Source organism: Eumetopias jubatus, unplaced genomic scaffold (genome assembly GCF_037043125.1).
Source record: "Eumetopias jubatus isolate StellerSeaLion01/CBP00866 unplaced genomic scaffold, mEumJub1_p1.0 scaffold_2, whole genome shotgun sequence".
Classification (NCBI taxonomy): domain Eukaryota; kingdom Metazoa; phylum Chordata; class Mammalia; order Carnivora; family Otariidae; genus Eumetopias; species Eumetopias jubatus.
The window spans coordinates 175,771,366-175,785,127 of NW_028274808.1; positions in this window are offsets into that span (position 1 = coordinate 175,771,366).

Below are 13,762 nucleotides of genomic sequence, written 5' to 3' on the forward strand. Positions count from 1 at the left end.
TAAAGCATTGAATAATTATATAGATGTGCCGTTCCAAAAAGATTTGGCATAACACTTGTATCAAAATAAATTAAAATTGAATGATGTATTACTTACAACTGCCAAGTGTTCTTCACATATGTTAAGGAAAAAAAAAGAAAAACAACAAATGTACTGATTGGGCTTTTTTTAAAAATGTAGTAATCCCCACAGATTTTTTTGCTTATTTTAATTTTGTCCCAAATTTCTGGAAAATGATATTAAATATTCAAATAATTTCCAAGATCAAAAAATGTCCCATTTAAAGTCAATTGTAGGGGCACCTGGGTGGCTCAGTCGGTGAGACATCAGCCTTCAGCTCAGGTCATGATCTCAGGGTCCTGGGATAGAGCCCCATGTCAGGCTCTCTGCTCAGCAGGGAGCCTGCTTCTCCCTCTCCCTCTGCCTGCCTCTCTGTCTATTTGCACTCTCTCTCTCTGTCAAATAAATAAATAAAATCTTAAAAAAAATAAAGTCAATAATATGTGGCTTTCATGTGTATTTATGTGTATATATGTGTAGATGTGCATGTTTTGCCTTTTTTCATGACATGATTTTTCTGTTGAAACTGTACATGATGTATCAAGTAATAAGGACTGAGATAGTCTTTTAATGTGAAGCTTTATGTTTGCTTGACTAGGAGTTGACTAGTAAACTATGTTTACTGTTTGCTGGACCTGTAGATGTCAGAGCTTCAGTTTTCTCCAATATCCTTTCTTGTCTTCCTGTTGTCTTTAGTTTTCCTTAGGCACACTTTCTTTTTTTTTTTTTTAAAGATTTTATTTATTTATTTGACAGAGAGAGACACAGTGAGAGAGGGAACACAAGCAGGGGGAGAGGGAGAAGCAGGCCTCCTGCTGAGCAGGGAGCCGGATGCGGGGCTCGATCCCAGGACACTGGGATCATGACCAGAGCCGAAGGCAGACACTTAACCAACTGAGCCACCCAGGCACCCCCAGGCACACCGTCTTAAACAGAGTATGAGCCTTGAAACGCTTTGAGTTGTGTGCCCCTATTATTATACAGGAGCCCTGTTGATGTACTGCAAAAATACTAGGGGAGGGGAAGTATTCAGTAAACCCTTGATTAGGTTTCAGTCTTTTAGTGGATCTATGTCCCTGTCTTATAAATGCTTCTTAGCTTTCATTCCATTCCTTAGGTGAGATAGGAAGGCTAGAGGGTTTAGAGTTGAGTAATTTCCCTTCCCCCAAGTTGAATAAGGCTTTGGCGAGGTTCTTCCTCTTCCTGCGTAGGTCTTTGTTAAGGAGGACATTTGAGATTTATTTCAAAATGGCTACCTCTCCTGTGGGTATACTGCAGAATGGTTATTTCTCCCCTTTCCTTGGCAAAACAAAAGAGGACTTTTCCTTACTCTTCATTGGGAGAATTTGGTAGAGTTCTTGGAGTAAAACTTCAAATATAGGGCACCATTTTCGGCTGGGCAACCAGGAATTTTTCACTCTTAAGCAGGTCCACACTCAGCTCCAGCAATTCATTAAAGTCTCTGTTCAGAGGCTCCAGTAACCTCTGCTTCAGGTAGGCTGATCTGTGTTCCCTGAATTCACCTGTCTCTTCAGTTTTCAGGTGGCAGCTTGCACCGTGACCTCAATTCTCTGATGGATCTAAGGAAAGTTATTGTATTTCAATTTGCTCAGTTTTCTTTTTCTTGTTGTTAGTAGAAATAATGACTTGCAAGCTCTTTACATGTTTTAAGGGAAACTGGAATCTAACAGTCATGTTTTTAAATCACTTGCAAATTTAAATACTTACTGAAAAAAATTTCAGACTAAAATATGTATTTCATTAAGATACACCAAATGTGTTCTCCTAATTTAGTATCTTTTGACATTCCTCTTATTATCTTGAAGGTACCTGTATCCCGAGTGTTCAGGGTTAAATTTAAGTGAATATGATAATAAATAACAACAATTGAAACATTCCACATCTATCAGTTACTTACTTGGGACTGCTTTAGAGCAAGAGGCAGTTTCCAGGTTGGTTCTAGAGATCTCTTCTGCCTTTGAATTCTTCAGTTTTATGGGTGACCTTAGGGTTATATATTGACGTACAGAAAAATAAGAAAAGGAATATACTTTTTTTTTAAGATTTTATTTATTTATTTGAGAGAGAGAGAATGAGAGATAGAGAGCACGAGAGGGAAGAGGGTCAGAGGGAGAAGCAGACTCCCTGCTGAGCAGGGAGCCCGATGCGGGACTCGATCCCGGGACTCCAGGATCATGACCTGAGCCAAAGGCAGTCGCTTAACCAACTGATCCATCCAGGCGCCCAGGAATATACTGTTTTATAAGATAAAATATTGTAATTCATGATGAAAACCCAAAGTGATTTCCTAAAGCAGTCAGAGTAAAAACCATAATAAAACCACCAAGAAATTTTAAAAGTACATGATTATAATAAATACTGATGTCTTGCTGTGCTTAGGAAGCATAGAAACATCTAGGTAGTTCCAACAAAGATAAATTTCTTCATCGATACTGGAAGTACAAATATTTAGTGGGACAGAAGAAAACATGAATATTACAATGTTGTTTCTGTACAAAATATAATTAGAAATCATAGGTACTGCTCCTTAAAATTCAAACTCATAAATTTGCCTTGAAAGTTCAGAATTAATGAAGCCTTGAAAGAGATTATTAGCCACTTTCATAAATGACTTCCTATGAAAAAACTGAATATTTCAAGGACCTACTAAGAGTAACTAGCCTGTAAGTTATTTCAGCTAAATGATACATTCCTTGGCTGAGTTGTGAGAGAAAGTTACATGTGCAAGATGCTGTAAAATATTCCACTAGGACTATACTTATAAATAATCTTCTGTTTTGTTATTAACATTTTATACTAAAATTATGATTTTTAACTTCCACATCTATTATCAAATGATAAAAATTATACTTTATTTCTCCTAAGGATATCCTTCTTAGGAAATTTGCATTTACTTGGCAAATTAATGTTTTAATGCACTCTTTAATAGCTGGAAGATTCAATTTTCTTGTAAGAATAACAAATGTCAAGAAATGTTTACTTATTTTCTTAACAAATAAGAACCAATAGACTTATGAAAGGTGTTTTATTTTTATTTATTCTTTTTAAAGATTTTATTTATTTATTTGAGAAGAGAGCACAAGCAGAGGGAGGGGGAGAGGGAGAATCAGCCTGCTGTGGGGCTTGATCCCAGGACCCTGGGATCATGACTTGAGCTGAAGGCAGGCTCTTAACAGATTGAGCCCCACCCAGGCGCACATGAAAGGTATTTTAAAACCACTGTGATTCTGCAACAAATAGGCCAAAACATTGAATAATTATTACTTTCTTAATTCTAAAGCATTCTATTAACATTCCAATAAATGTTAAGTTCTATCCTTAAAGGTAAATTATTAAATTTTGAAAAAGAGGTTTTGCTTTATGTTATGGAACAGAAAAAAGAATATTAATTTGTAGGTAATTAAATCTTGATTGTAAATTATAAGTGCCTTTTGTTTTTTTAAAGATTTTATTTATTTATTTGACAGAGAGAGACAGCCAGAGAGAGAACACAAGCAGGGGGAGTGGGAGAGAGAGAGGAAGGCTTCCCGCTGAGCAGGGAGCCCGATGCGGCACTTGATCCCAGGACCCTGGGATCATGACCTGAGCCAAAGGCAGACGCTTAACAACTGAGTCACCCAGGCACCCCTAAATTATAAGTGCCTTAACAAATTTATATTTTAAACAAGTTCAAAGAAAAAATAGTCTATCTTCTCTCTTTCTTTCTTTCTTTCTTTCCTTTCTTTCTTTTTCTTTCTTTCTTTCTTTCTTTCTTTCTTTCTTTCTTTCTTTCTTTCTTTCTTTCTTTCCTTCCTTCCTTCCTTCCTTCCTTCCTTCCTTTCTTTCTTTCTTTCTTTCTTTCTTTCTTTCTTTCTTTCTTTCTTTCTTTCTTTCTTTCCTTTCTTTCTTTTCCCTATGATTTACAGAAATAGGATCAAGAAGAATATGTTCTATTTGGAGATTGTGAATACAATGCCTTATCCCAGATTTCCATTTTGAATTCTCTCTGGTATGCAATTTTAGGTGAAATGATATCTTCATTCTCTTGAACTTCCATCAGATAGTAAGTAACAGAACAGATAGAAACTTAGGAAAGGTACATAAACAAAGACAAAAGTTACAGATAAGTGAAACAAATAGAGGAAAAAACCTCTGAAACTAAGCTTAAAGAAACAAGATCCTCAATGGTCTGTGATATATTTAATAAGATCCGGGTTCTTGACCTCAAATTGTAGTATACTGGGCCATTTTAGCTTAATTTGAGGTAAACATGGTTTCTTTTAAGTTTTATTTAAATTCCACTTAGTTAACATACAGTGTAACATTAGTTTCAGGGGGGTCCAGTATAGTGATTCATCACTTCCATAGAACACCTGGTGCTCATCACAAGTGCACTCCTTGATCCCATCATCTATTTAATCCATCTCCCTTCACATGTCCCCTCTGGTAACCATCAGTTTGTTCTCAATAGTTAAGGGTCTGTTTCTTGGTTTGGCTCTCCTTCTCTTTCTCTTTCTCTTTCTCCCCTTAGCTCATTTGTTGTTTCTTAAATGCACCTAGAGAGTCTTATGCTAAGTGAAATAAGTGTCAGAGAAAGACAAACACCCTACTATTTCACACGTATGTGGAATTTAAGAATTTAAGAAATAAACAGTTTTAACATGTATCTTTCACTTAGCTTTTTCACACTCCGAAACAAACAAAAATTACTTAAATATTTCTATTAAAACACAGCAATATCAATACAACTTTAGTAACTCAGGACCTCTTTAAAATTTAAAAATACAGTAATATAGTTTTATAGGCCCAAACATAATCATAATACTGTTTTAATACAGGTTTTATTATTATTTAGGTATGATAAGGTCAACCGATCAGGAGATGTGATTGTCATTGAAAATACAGCTTATTATGTGCACGGATCCCAAGAGTAAAGGGCCCTCCACAAATTAAAGGGTCACATGGGAAGCATCAAGTCAGTAGGAAGTCAGGGGAAGGGGAGTAATTTTGGTAAGAGCCTATATTGTGTTTTCCATGGGAATGAAGGAGTGACGCAGAGTAAGCAGGCTTAGTATTGGCTAGTTTGAATAATTTCAGTAGGCTCTGGAGTATAGGGACTCTCCTCTGGCTGCTTGGGGGTGATTAGGGCTAGTGGATTGTGCCCAGAGTGTGAGAGTCTGATAAAGGAGGTAGCTGGGCATGGAACTCTGGTTGGTTTGGATTTGCAAAGTACTCTCATGGGTGGGTTGTTTACTATCTCCAGGAATTGGCTAACCCTGGGAGGGGTAGACCCTCCAAGGTCAACAAGACCCCAGATGTCAAAGTGTCAATGCAGAAAATAAAAGACAGGCTAATACAGATACATCCTAAATGTGGACACATTTTCTTTGCAAATGACGTAATTTATGCTCCTGAAATAAAATATTACAATTTATGTTCTGCCTCATTTCAAGCAATCATTTGGGTTTAGTGAGTCTTCCCATTGGATGATATGTTGATAATAAACGCAGCAACAAACATTTCCAAGTGTTTACATTAAGTCAAATATCTTTGTAAGGTTAATGAATAGAGTGTAAATGTATGTTCTGCAGGCAGTAAAAATCAATAAACTGTGCTGCATTGTTGCCTTAAGCCATAATAAAATTCCAGAGGTCCATTGTTGAAAATAACACATCTTAGATGATATTGAAAATAATTTGACCTTAATAAAAAAACAAACAAAAAACTTTGGATATGATTTGACTACAGAAAAAAATATTATTCAGATAATAATGTCTAATCTCCCCAAAGCACAAGGGAATTCTCTATCCAGGTCCTAACCCTTTACAGTAAAATGCAAAATTAAGAAAATTGTCAATCTTTTTTTTCTGAGAATTCCAAGAGAAAGAAAACATAGATTACAGAATTCTATAAATTATACATGATGTATATATTTTATCTGTATGGAGTCTCTCCTCAGTCAGGCACAATTTCACTGTTAACAGTTTATAGGCATCCTTGTATAAGCCTCTCTTTCAGAGCATTCTCCTCTCATTCTCCTCACATTCCCAAAGTAAACGTTCTTTTTATTTTCCATTGCAAAAAATTATATTTAATTTTATTATGCTCTTTCTTTAATATATGACCAACTATCTGAAATTAATGGTGCCTTATTAGTGTTTCTTATATTATAATGTGATATTGCAAAATAAAATTGCAAAATAACTACTTTAAAGTATTCACACAAAATATTGAGGCTTAAAAGCAAATACATATTATTTTTTAATATTTTAAGCACAACATTAAGTAATTTTATTTAGTTTAACTAAATTATTTGGTCCTTAAAGGCAAACAGTTGTCCAGTATGAATTTAGGGACCTCAAGATCCATAATATCATTGACTGATACATTTATGTGAGACCTTTTAATCAATCTTCTTTAAGTTGAGAAAGTGGACAAATAGTCTTTGCCATCTCTGCCAAGCAAATAAAGATGGTTTAACAGTTAATGAATAATCCCATAACATCCATTTGTGTATCTTGCGATTGTAAATCAATAAATACTAGTGGGCAGGCCTGTTTTTGTGAAGATTACTGATATAGAGTCAAAACTTAGCTATAGGACTAACTTTCTTTTGTCTTCTCTATCTATATAGAAATGTATGTACTTTAGGAGAGCCTGGGTGGCTCAGATGTTTAAGAGTCTGCCTTCAGCTGAGGTCATGATCCCAGGGTCCTGGGATTGAGCCCCACGTCGGGATCCCAGCTCGGCAGGGAGTCTGCTTCGGCCTCTGCCTCTCTCCCCTGCTCATGCTCATTCTCTCTCTCTCTGTCTGTCTCTCTCTCTCTCAAGTGAATAAATAAAATCTCTAAAAGAAAAAAAGAAATGTATGTACTTTAAGATGCTATATATTTTTCTTTTTTTTGATATTATGTATTGAATGTTTGGCAGTATCAATCTCATTAATTAAACTATAGTCAAATTTATAAAGTCAGTATGTTTTTTGTAAACATTCTGTTCACTCTGCTGGTATTCACGCACCTACATTGGTGTTTTGTAAATGTATATTTTACAACAGAGGGCATGCCACTTCTGTGTGCCCTCATGATTAAGTGACAATCATATAGTTTTTAAATTAATAAATGCTGAGAAATTAGTTGACAATTTTTTGTATGTAAAGGGATGTATAATCAATACCACTGCTACTTGTTAGTATTATGTTTGTTTTTAAATCCTTTTTCTTTTAACAGGAAAAAGATTTAAAATATAATGCAAAGATCAAAAATTGTCTTTAGGATTTATAAACATAACAGGAAATTGGCATACAACAAATAACAAAATAATGTTTAATACTTAGTTTAATATATGGTTTCCTATTTATAATTTTTAAAGCTAAAAAAGAATTGTTTTATAAATACTTTGATTTAGAGAAATATTTGGATGAATTAGATTAAATTTCTTCCTTACTACTTTCCTGTAATACTTACAATTTATACAATGCTTATTTGAAACTTGTTTGGTAAGAGAAAGAGAGGCTTTTAGTTTTTAGACAGATCTAGGATCAGTGGTCATCTCCATCATTTACTTGTGTAAGGTCAGTTATTTAAATTCTTCTAACTCTGCTTTCTCATCTGTGAAATTGGCTCATGGAAATAATAAACATACCTCTCAGAGTTGTTTAAAACATATATGAGATAATATTGCAGGAAAGATATAAACTTTTAAGTAAAGACTAACCACCTGACACTCAATAAGTGATACCTAATGTGTATGTGTATAGGTGTGTGTGTCGTAATCTGCACACCTCTGAATAGAGTTGTATTATGTAAGTTGGATATTATTTCCTGGCTCTTCCAGTGATTCATGCTTTGTCATTTTTTTTAAGATTTTATTTATGTGAGAGAGAGAGAGAACTAACAGGGGGAGGGGCAAAGGGTTAAGGAGAAGCAGACTCCCGCGGAGCAGGGAACTCCACGTGGGACTCAGTCCCAGGACCCTGAGATCATGACCTGAGCTGAAGGCAGATGCCCAACTGACTGAGCCACGCAGGTGCCCCGGCCTTGTCATCTTTTATTTCCTAGCTCAAACTCTACCTTTTCAGAGGTGGCTTTTTTAGCTTTCATATGTAAATAATTTTCAATATAATCTCTGTCTCTATCACTTTATTTTCATTTAATTTCTTCATAGAACTTTTTACTAGATATTAACATGTATTTTACTTGTTAGCATTCCATTAAACTGCCCACCTTCCATTAAAGTAAAGATTTTCTTTGTTTTGTTCATTCAATAAACATTTTTTGAGGAAGTAGATAAAAGAAGAAATGGTTTTATTGTTGTTTTAAAATGGGACATGGTAATCTTGCAAATTTCCCAATGTTCCCTCCCCTCCATGCTCAACAGGTGAAAGCTAACATCCTGAAATGACTTTTGCTCTAACATACTGTTTTTCTTTTGAAGCAGGTGTCTCATGATGCATTTCTTCTTAAACCCCCTTTAAAGTGATGCACCAGGTACTTTTTAGATTATTGTTTGTGAATTGATCAGTTCAACCTTAGGCCATTAAAGAAAGGCTGGTGACAGTGGTATAGAGAGAGTCAGAACTTGTCTCTTTGGACATACTGTATTTTGTTTGAGAACTGAATTTTCACTAGAGATTTAGTACAATCTATCGATATCAAGAATGAATGAGTCTGAAAGGGACAGAGGAACATTTAGTATTAATTTGTAGCCAAAGGAGGAGCTTCTTATTTATACATTAAATGTATACATTTAAACATTCAGACATTTAAGACCTCTGAATTTTTTTCCCCACCCAAATGGAATAAAATGAACCTTTTACTCACCTTCTATGGAATTCAAGCATTTGTTTGAGTTCAGACAGGAATTTGAGAACTATAGGTAGTATAGGGCAACTCCAACTAAAGTACATGTTTCTATATTTATTTATATTTTCTTATGTAAAATATTCTCCTGAGATGTTATACAATATTGACATTAAGAATCAACATGGGAAAGAAAAATAATCAACATAAATGACAAAATAAATAGAACAACAACAACAAAAAAGCCTCATAAATGGCCTTGCACTTCCGTGTATTCTATCTTTGGTGTGACACACAAAATTCTAATGCAATCTGGCAATCATATACATTACAATTTCTAATGCATGCTACAGAATGATATTCTGACACTCATTTTTGTCTTTTTAATTAATTGCCACAATTAGCAAATTCTCTTCAAACAAATATAATACTTGCTCTAATGTATATGACAGAAAGGAAGTTGCATTCAGCATCTTTAAAGAGTTCACAAATCACCTAAGCTTATAATCCTTGTCTTAATTTTATATACTCAATTCATCAAAACCCTGAACCATAACTTTTCCCTGCAGTATTTTTTGTCATTCATTTTGAGCCTCTTATTCCACCCCAAAACATCTTTCTTTGTAAAACTGGTAAAACAATCACTCCCAAATAACTTCTACTCATCAGGCTGTATGTGTGCAGATTTGCATTTTACCCCTCAGTCTCTGCTATTTCTAGATACATCATAGCATTTTATATAATATCTAATAAGTTGATGTAATGGTAGGCATGATATAATACAAAGAGAACTAAGCCAGCGCTTCTCAAATGTTATATTATACATTTATATTTATCACCTGAGAAACATATTTAAAGGCAGATTTTGATTCTATATGTCTAAACTCCAGATTCTGCATTTCCAGTAAGGTCCCAGATAATGCTGATTGATGTTACTGGTCCAGCCTTTTACAAGGCTGTAGAATTTTCTTGGTTCAAGTTTCTGTACAATATTGTGGAAGTCCCTTAAATTTTTGAGAATTACTTTATTTGACTGTAAATCGGGTATAACAAACCATTTTTATAAAGTTCTGAGCATCAAAAAAAATCATTCCCACATATATTATATAAACCATATTGTTCTATATAGATTAGAAAAAGGGGCAGGTTTTTGTTTTCCTTTAGATTTTTATCTTTTTAGTAACCTACTTAATGCTATCTCTGACTGATTTACATCCACAAATACCTGAGAATCTATTTTTGGATTGGTCAGACTAATTGGTCTATGAGTAAGCCATGTGGCTTTGGAGTCTTATTATGTCATACGGATTTGGTTTTCAGATATCCTAGTATTATCAGTAGAAAGTATTATCAGACAGTATTATTGAACCATGATATTTTGTTTATCACTGTGTGTACATCCCATGGAACAATTCTGTTCTCAACACATTTACTGAATAAAATGAATGACAGTTATGAAGTCACTCATTGATTCATTTAGCAAATATTTGTAGGCCATATACTATATAAAAATAGAAAATATAAAAAAGTTATTTCTTTTGAAAAAATGGCTGTTCATGTTTTCAGCCCATTTCTTAACTGGATTGTTTGTTTTATGGGTGCTGAGTTTGGTAAGTTCTTTATAGATTTTGGATACTAACCTTTATCAGATATGTCATTTGCAAATATATTCTCCCATTCCATAGGTTGCCATTTAGTTTTGTTGATTTTTTTTTCCTTTGCTGTGCAGAAGCTTTTCATCTTTTTTTTTTAAGATTTCTTTTATTTATTTATTTATTTATTTATCTATTTATTTATTTATTTAAGAGAAAGGCAGAGAGCGTGAGTGAGAGAGAGCACAAATGGTAGGGAGGAGCAGAGGGAGAGGGAGAAGTAGACTCCCAACTCAGCAGGGAGCCTGACACAACCCTGGGCTCAGTCCCAGGACCCTGGGATCGTGACCTGAGCCAAAGGCAGATGCTTAACCCACTGAGCCAACCAGGTACCCCCAGAAGCTTTTTATCTTTATGAAGTAGGTCCCAAGAGTTCATTTTTACATTTGTTTCCCTTGCCTCTGGAGATGTGTTTATTAAGAAGTTGCTATGGCCAATGTCATAGAGGTTGCTGCCTGTGTTCTCCTCTAGGATTTTGATGGTTTCCTGTCTCACATTTGGGTCTTTCATCCATTTTCAGTTTATTTTTGTGGATGGTGTAAGACAGTGATCCAGTTTCTTCTGCATGTTGCTGTCCAGGTTTCCCAAAACCATTTGCTGAAGAGACTCTGTTATCCATTGGATATTCTTTCCTGCTTTGTCAAAGATTAATTGACCATATAATTGTGGGTCCATTTCTGGGTTTTCTATTCTGTTCCATTGATCTGTGTTTGTGTGTGTGTGTGTGTGTGTGTGTGTGTGTGTTCGGGTGTGCCAGTACCATACTGTCTTGTTGCCTACAGCTTTGTACCATATGATTCACTCTATGTGGAATTTAAGAAACAAAACAGATGAACATAGGGGAAAGAAAAAAAGCAAGGGAGGCAAACCATAAGAGACTCAACTATAGAGAACAAGCTGAGGGTTGATGGAGAGGATGGGGGTAGGGAATGAGCTAAATGGGTGATGAGTATTTACGAGGGCACTTGTGATGAGCACTATATGTAAGTGATGGATCACTAAATTCTACTCCTGAAACCAAGATTATACCATCTGTTAACTAAGTAGATTTTAAACAAAAACTTGAAATAAAATAAATAAATAAATAAAAACAAATACCTAAGTTCTCCTAATGGAATTCAGAGTCATTCATAAATATAATTACAATGCAGTGTGGAAAGGCAAAATATACACATATATATATATATATATATATATATATATATATATATGGTGAAGACTGGCTTGTTCATGATTAGATTGCTCAATAAGTTCAAGACAGACAACAAATTGCCATGTGAAATTACATCACAAAATTTCCCCAAAGTGGTATTAAATAGTCACTTATGTAATGGATAAACCCAATGTCCTTCAACTTTCCGATTTGGTAGTTTTATGAATTTTTAAATTTTCTTTCTTTTTTTGTTAAAATACGTAAGAAACCCAGAGCAATAACAATTCACAATGTATGAAACTTTTGTATGCACCCAAATAAAGAATTTAATTAATGGAAAAATAAAAATTAGTCATGATGGAGATATACCATAAAGGGTTAAGTAACAAGATTAGACAATAATTTTGGAAAATAACACTAGAAAGGAGATTAAGACATTGCCCAAATAGACCCATTGAGATTGCATGTAGGTATAATTGCCTTCAAATAAAATAAGTATACATATAAATATAACAAATACAACCACTATAAATCCATCTGATTTATTGGCTTGATTCCAAGGGCTTCATAGAACAGAATGCTATTAAATCCTACATCTTTCAGGGAAGTGTAAATACTAACAGTGATTTTTTTGAAGAACACAGTGGTGTTTTCTTTCAGCTCATCCAAGGGATTATAAAGAAGTCAAGAACAGTTCTTTCATATTACCTATTGAAAACATTTGCTGAAAAAGACTGGTTGCTTTGTTTCTTGTTTTCTTTTTAACTCAGTGGTTTAGTCGGATGAGATCGTTATTTGTTTCTTATGCACTGCATTTGAAATGAAACATATCTCCTTGGTACTTAAACTCTTTTATAAGAAGTCAAATGCCTTTGTCTAGTTGCCATTCCTCCTTTGAATGTGAGTAATTGAGTTCCCAAAGATAGATTTAAAATATGAGAGAATATAACTAATTTCTGTGTAAATTGAAGCTTTTATTTCCTTTTACCTGTCACTATGTTCTTTTATCAAGAAAAATAAATGACTAAGTTTTTCTTCCCCCTAACTTAGTGTTGAAGATATATTTTCACATTTAAGTTCTGCAACTTCTCCTTAAAGGGGTCATTTTAATGTTTTAGATCAAAGCATTATAAAAGGGTATGTAACTGATAAACATAATTTTTTCCTCAAGGGAATTAGCTTTTATAGTTGACCTAGCAACAAGACACCAAATTAATTGTTTTTCATAAGGGCTGTTAATCATAATGGTGACAATTCCACACAATGAACCCACTGGTAATTGAATATTGCTGCTCACTTTAAGTATAATTTAAATCACCCAGCATGTTTAAATGGGGCAGACGGAAGAGGTTCTAAGTGGTTGGAGATGATCCATAAGCTATTTGCTAAGTAGTGATGGCATTTTCATTTATTACAGACCTCTCAACCATTAATTGTGTATGGTGATACAGTTCACTGGAGTTTCTCATTGAACAAGTTGCAAAGGTTAACTGGAGCCAAGTCAAAAAGAAGCCAAAAATAAGGAAGAAACATGGGTCCTATCTATTGTCATACTTATAAACAATGACAGTTTTTAAAACTACAGATGCCAAGCCGCATATTTTAGGCTAAAAGTAAAATCTTTGTTTATTTATATTTTGTGGAAGGATACAATGTACCCAAATCACTTGAGATTAAAGTTTATATTGCCAGTTGTTATTTTTATATATCTTTTTATTTGAGAAAGTTTGAAACACTCTAACAAAATTAACTCTTTAAATAAAAATATATAATTTTATACTCAGTCATTTCAGGACCAGATATACTAAAGAATTAATCATCAGATTAGGAGGAGCTGTATATCATTCTTAAGTATTTTGACATTCTTTCTTGTTACTTTGGTTGTCTTAGGTACATAATACATGTCCTTTGCTTCAAAGCCTTTACCTGATTTCTTTCATTGTGATTAATTAGATTGACTTTAAAGTAAAAATATCACCACTGTTTCTTAAGATCTCACATATGTAAATCATTAAGAGTTCCCTAGTTATAAGAAGGTAACCCTTTAGATGAACTTCACTTAGGAGCAATGTTATTGGTGGAAAAATCTGTCATGA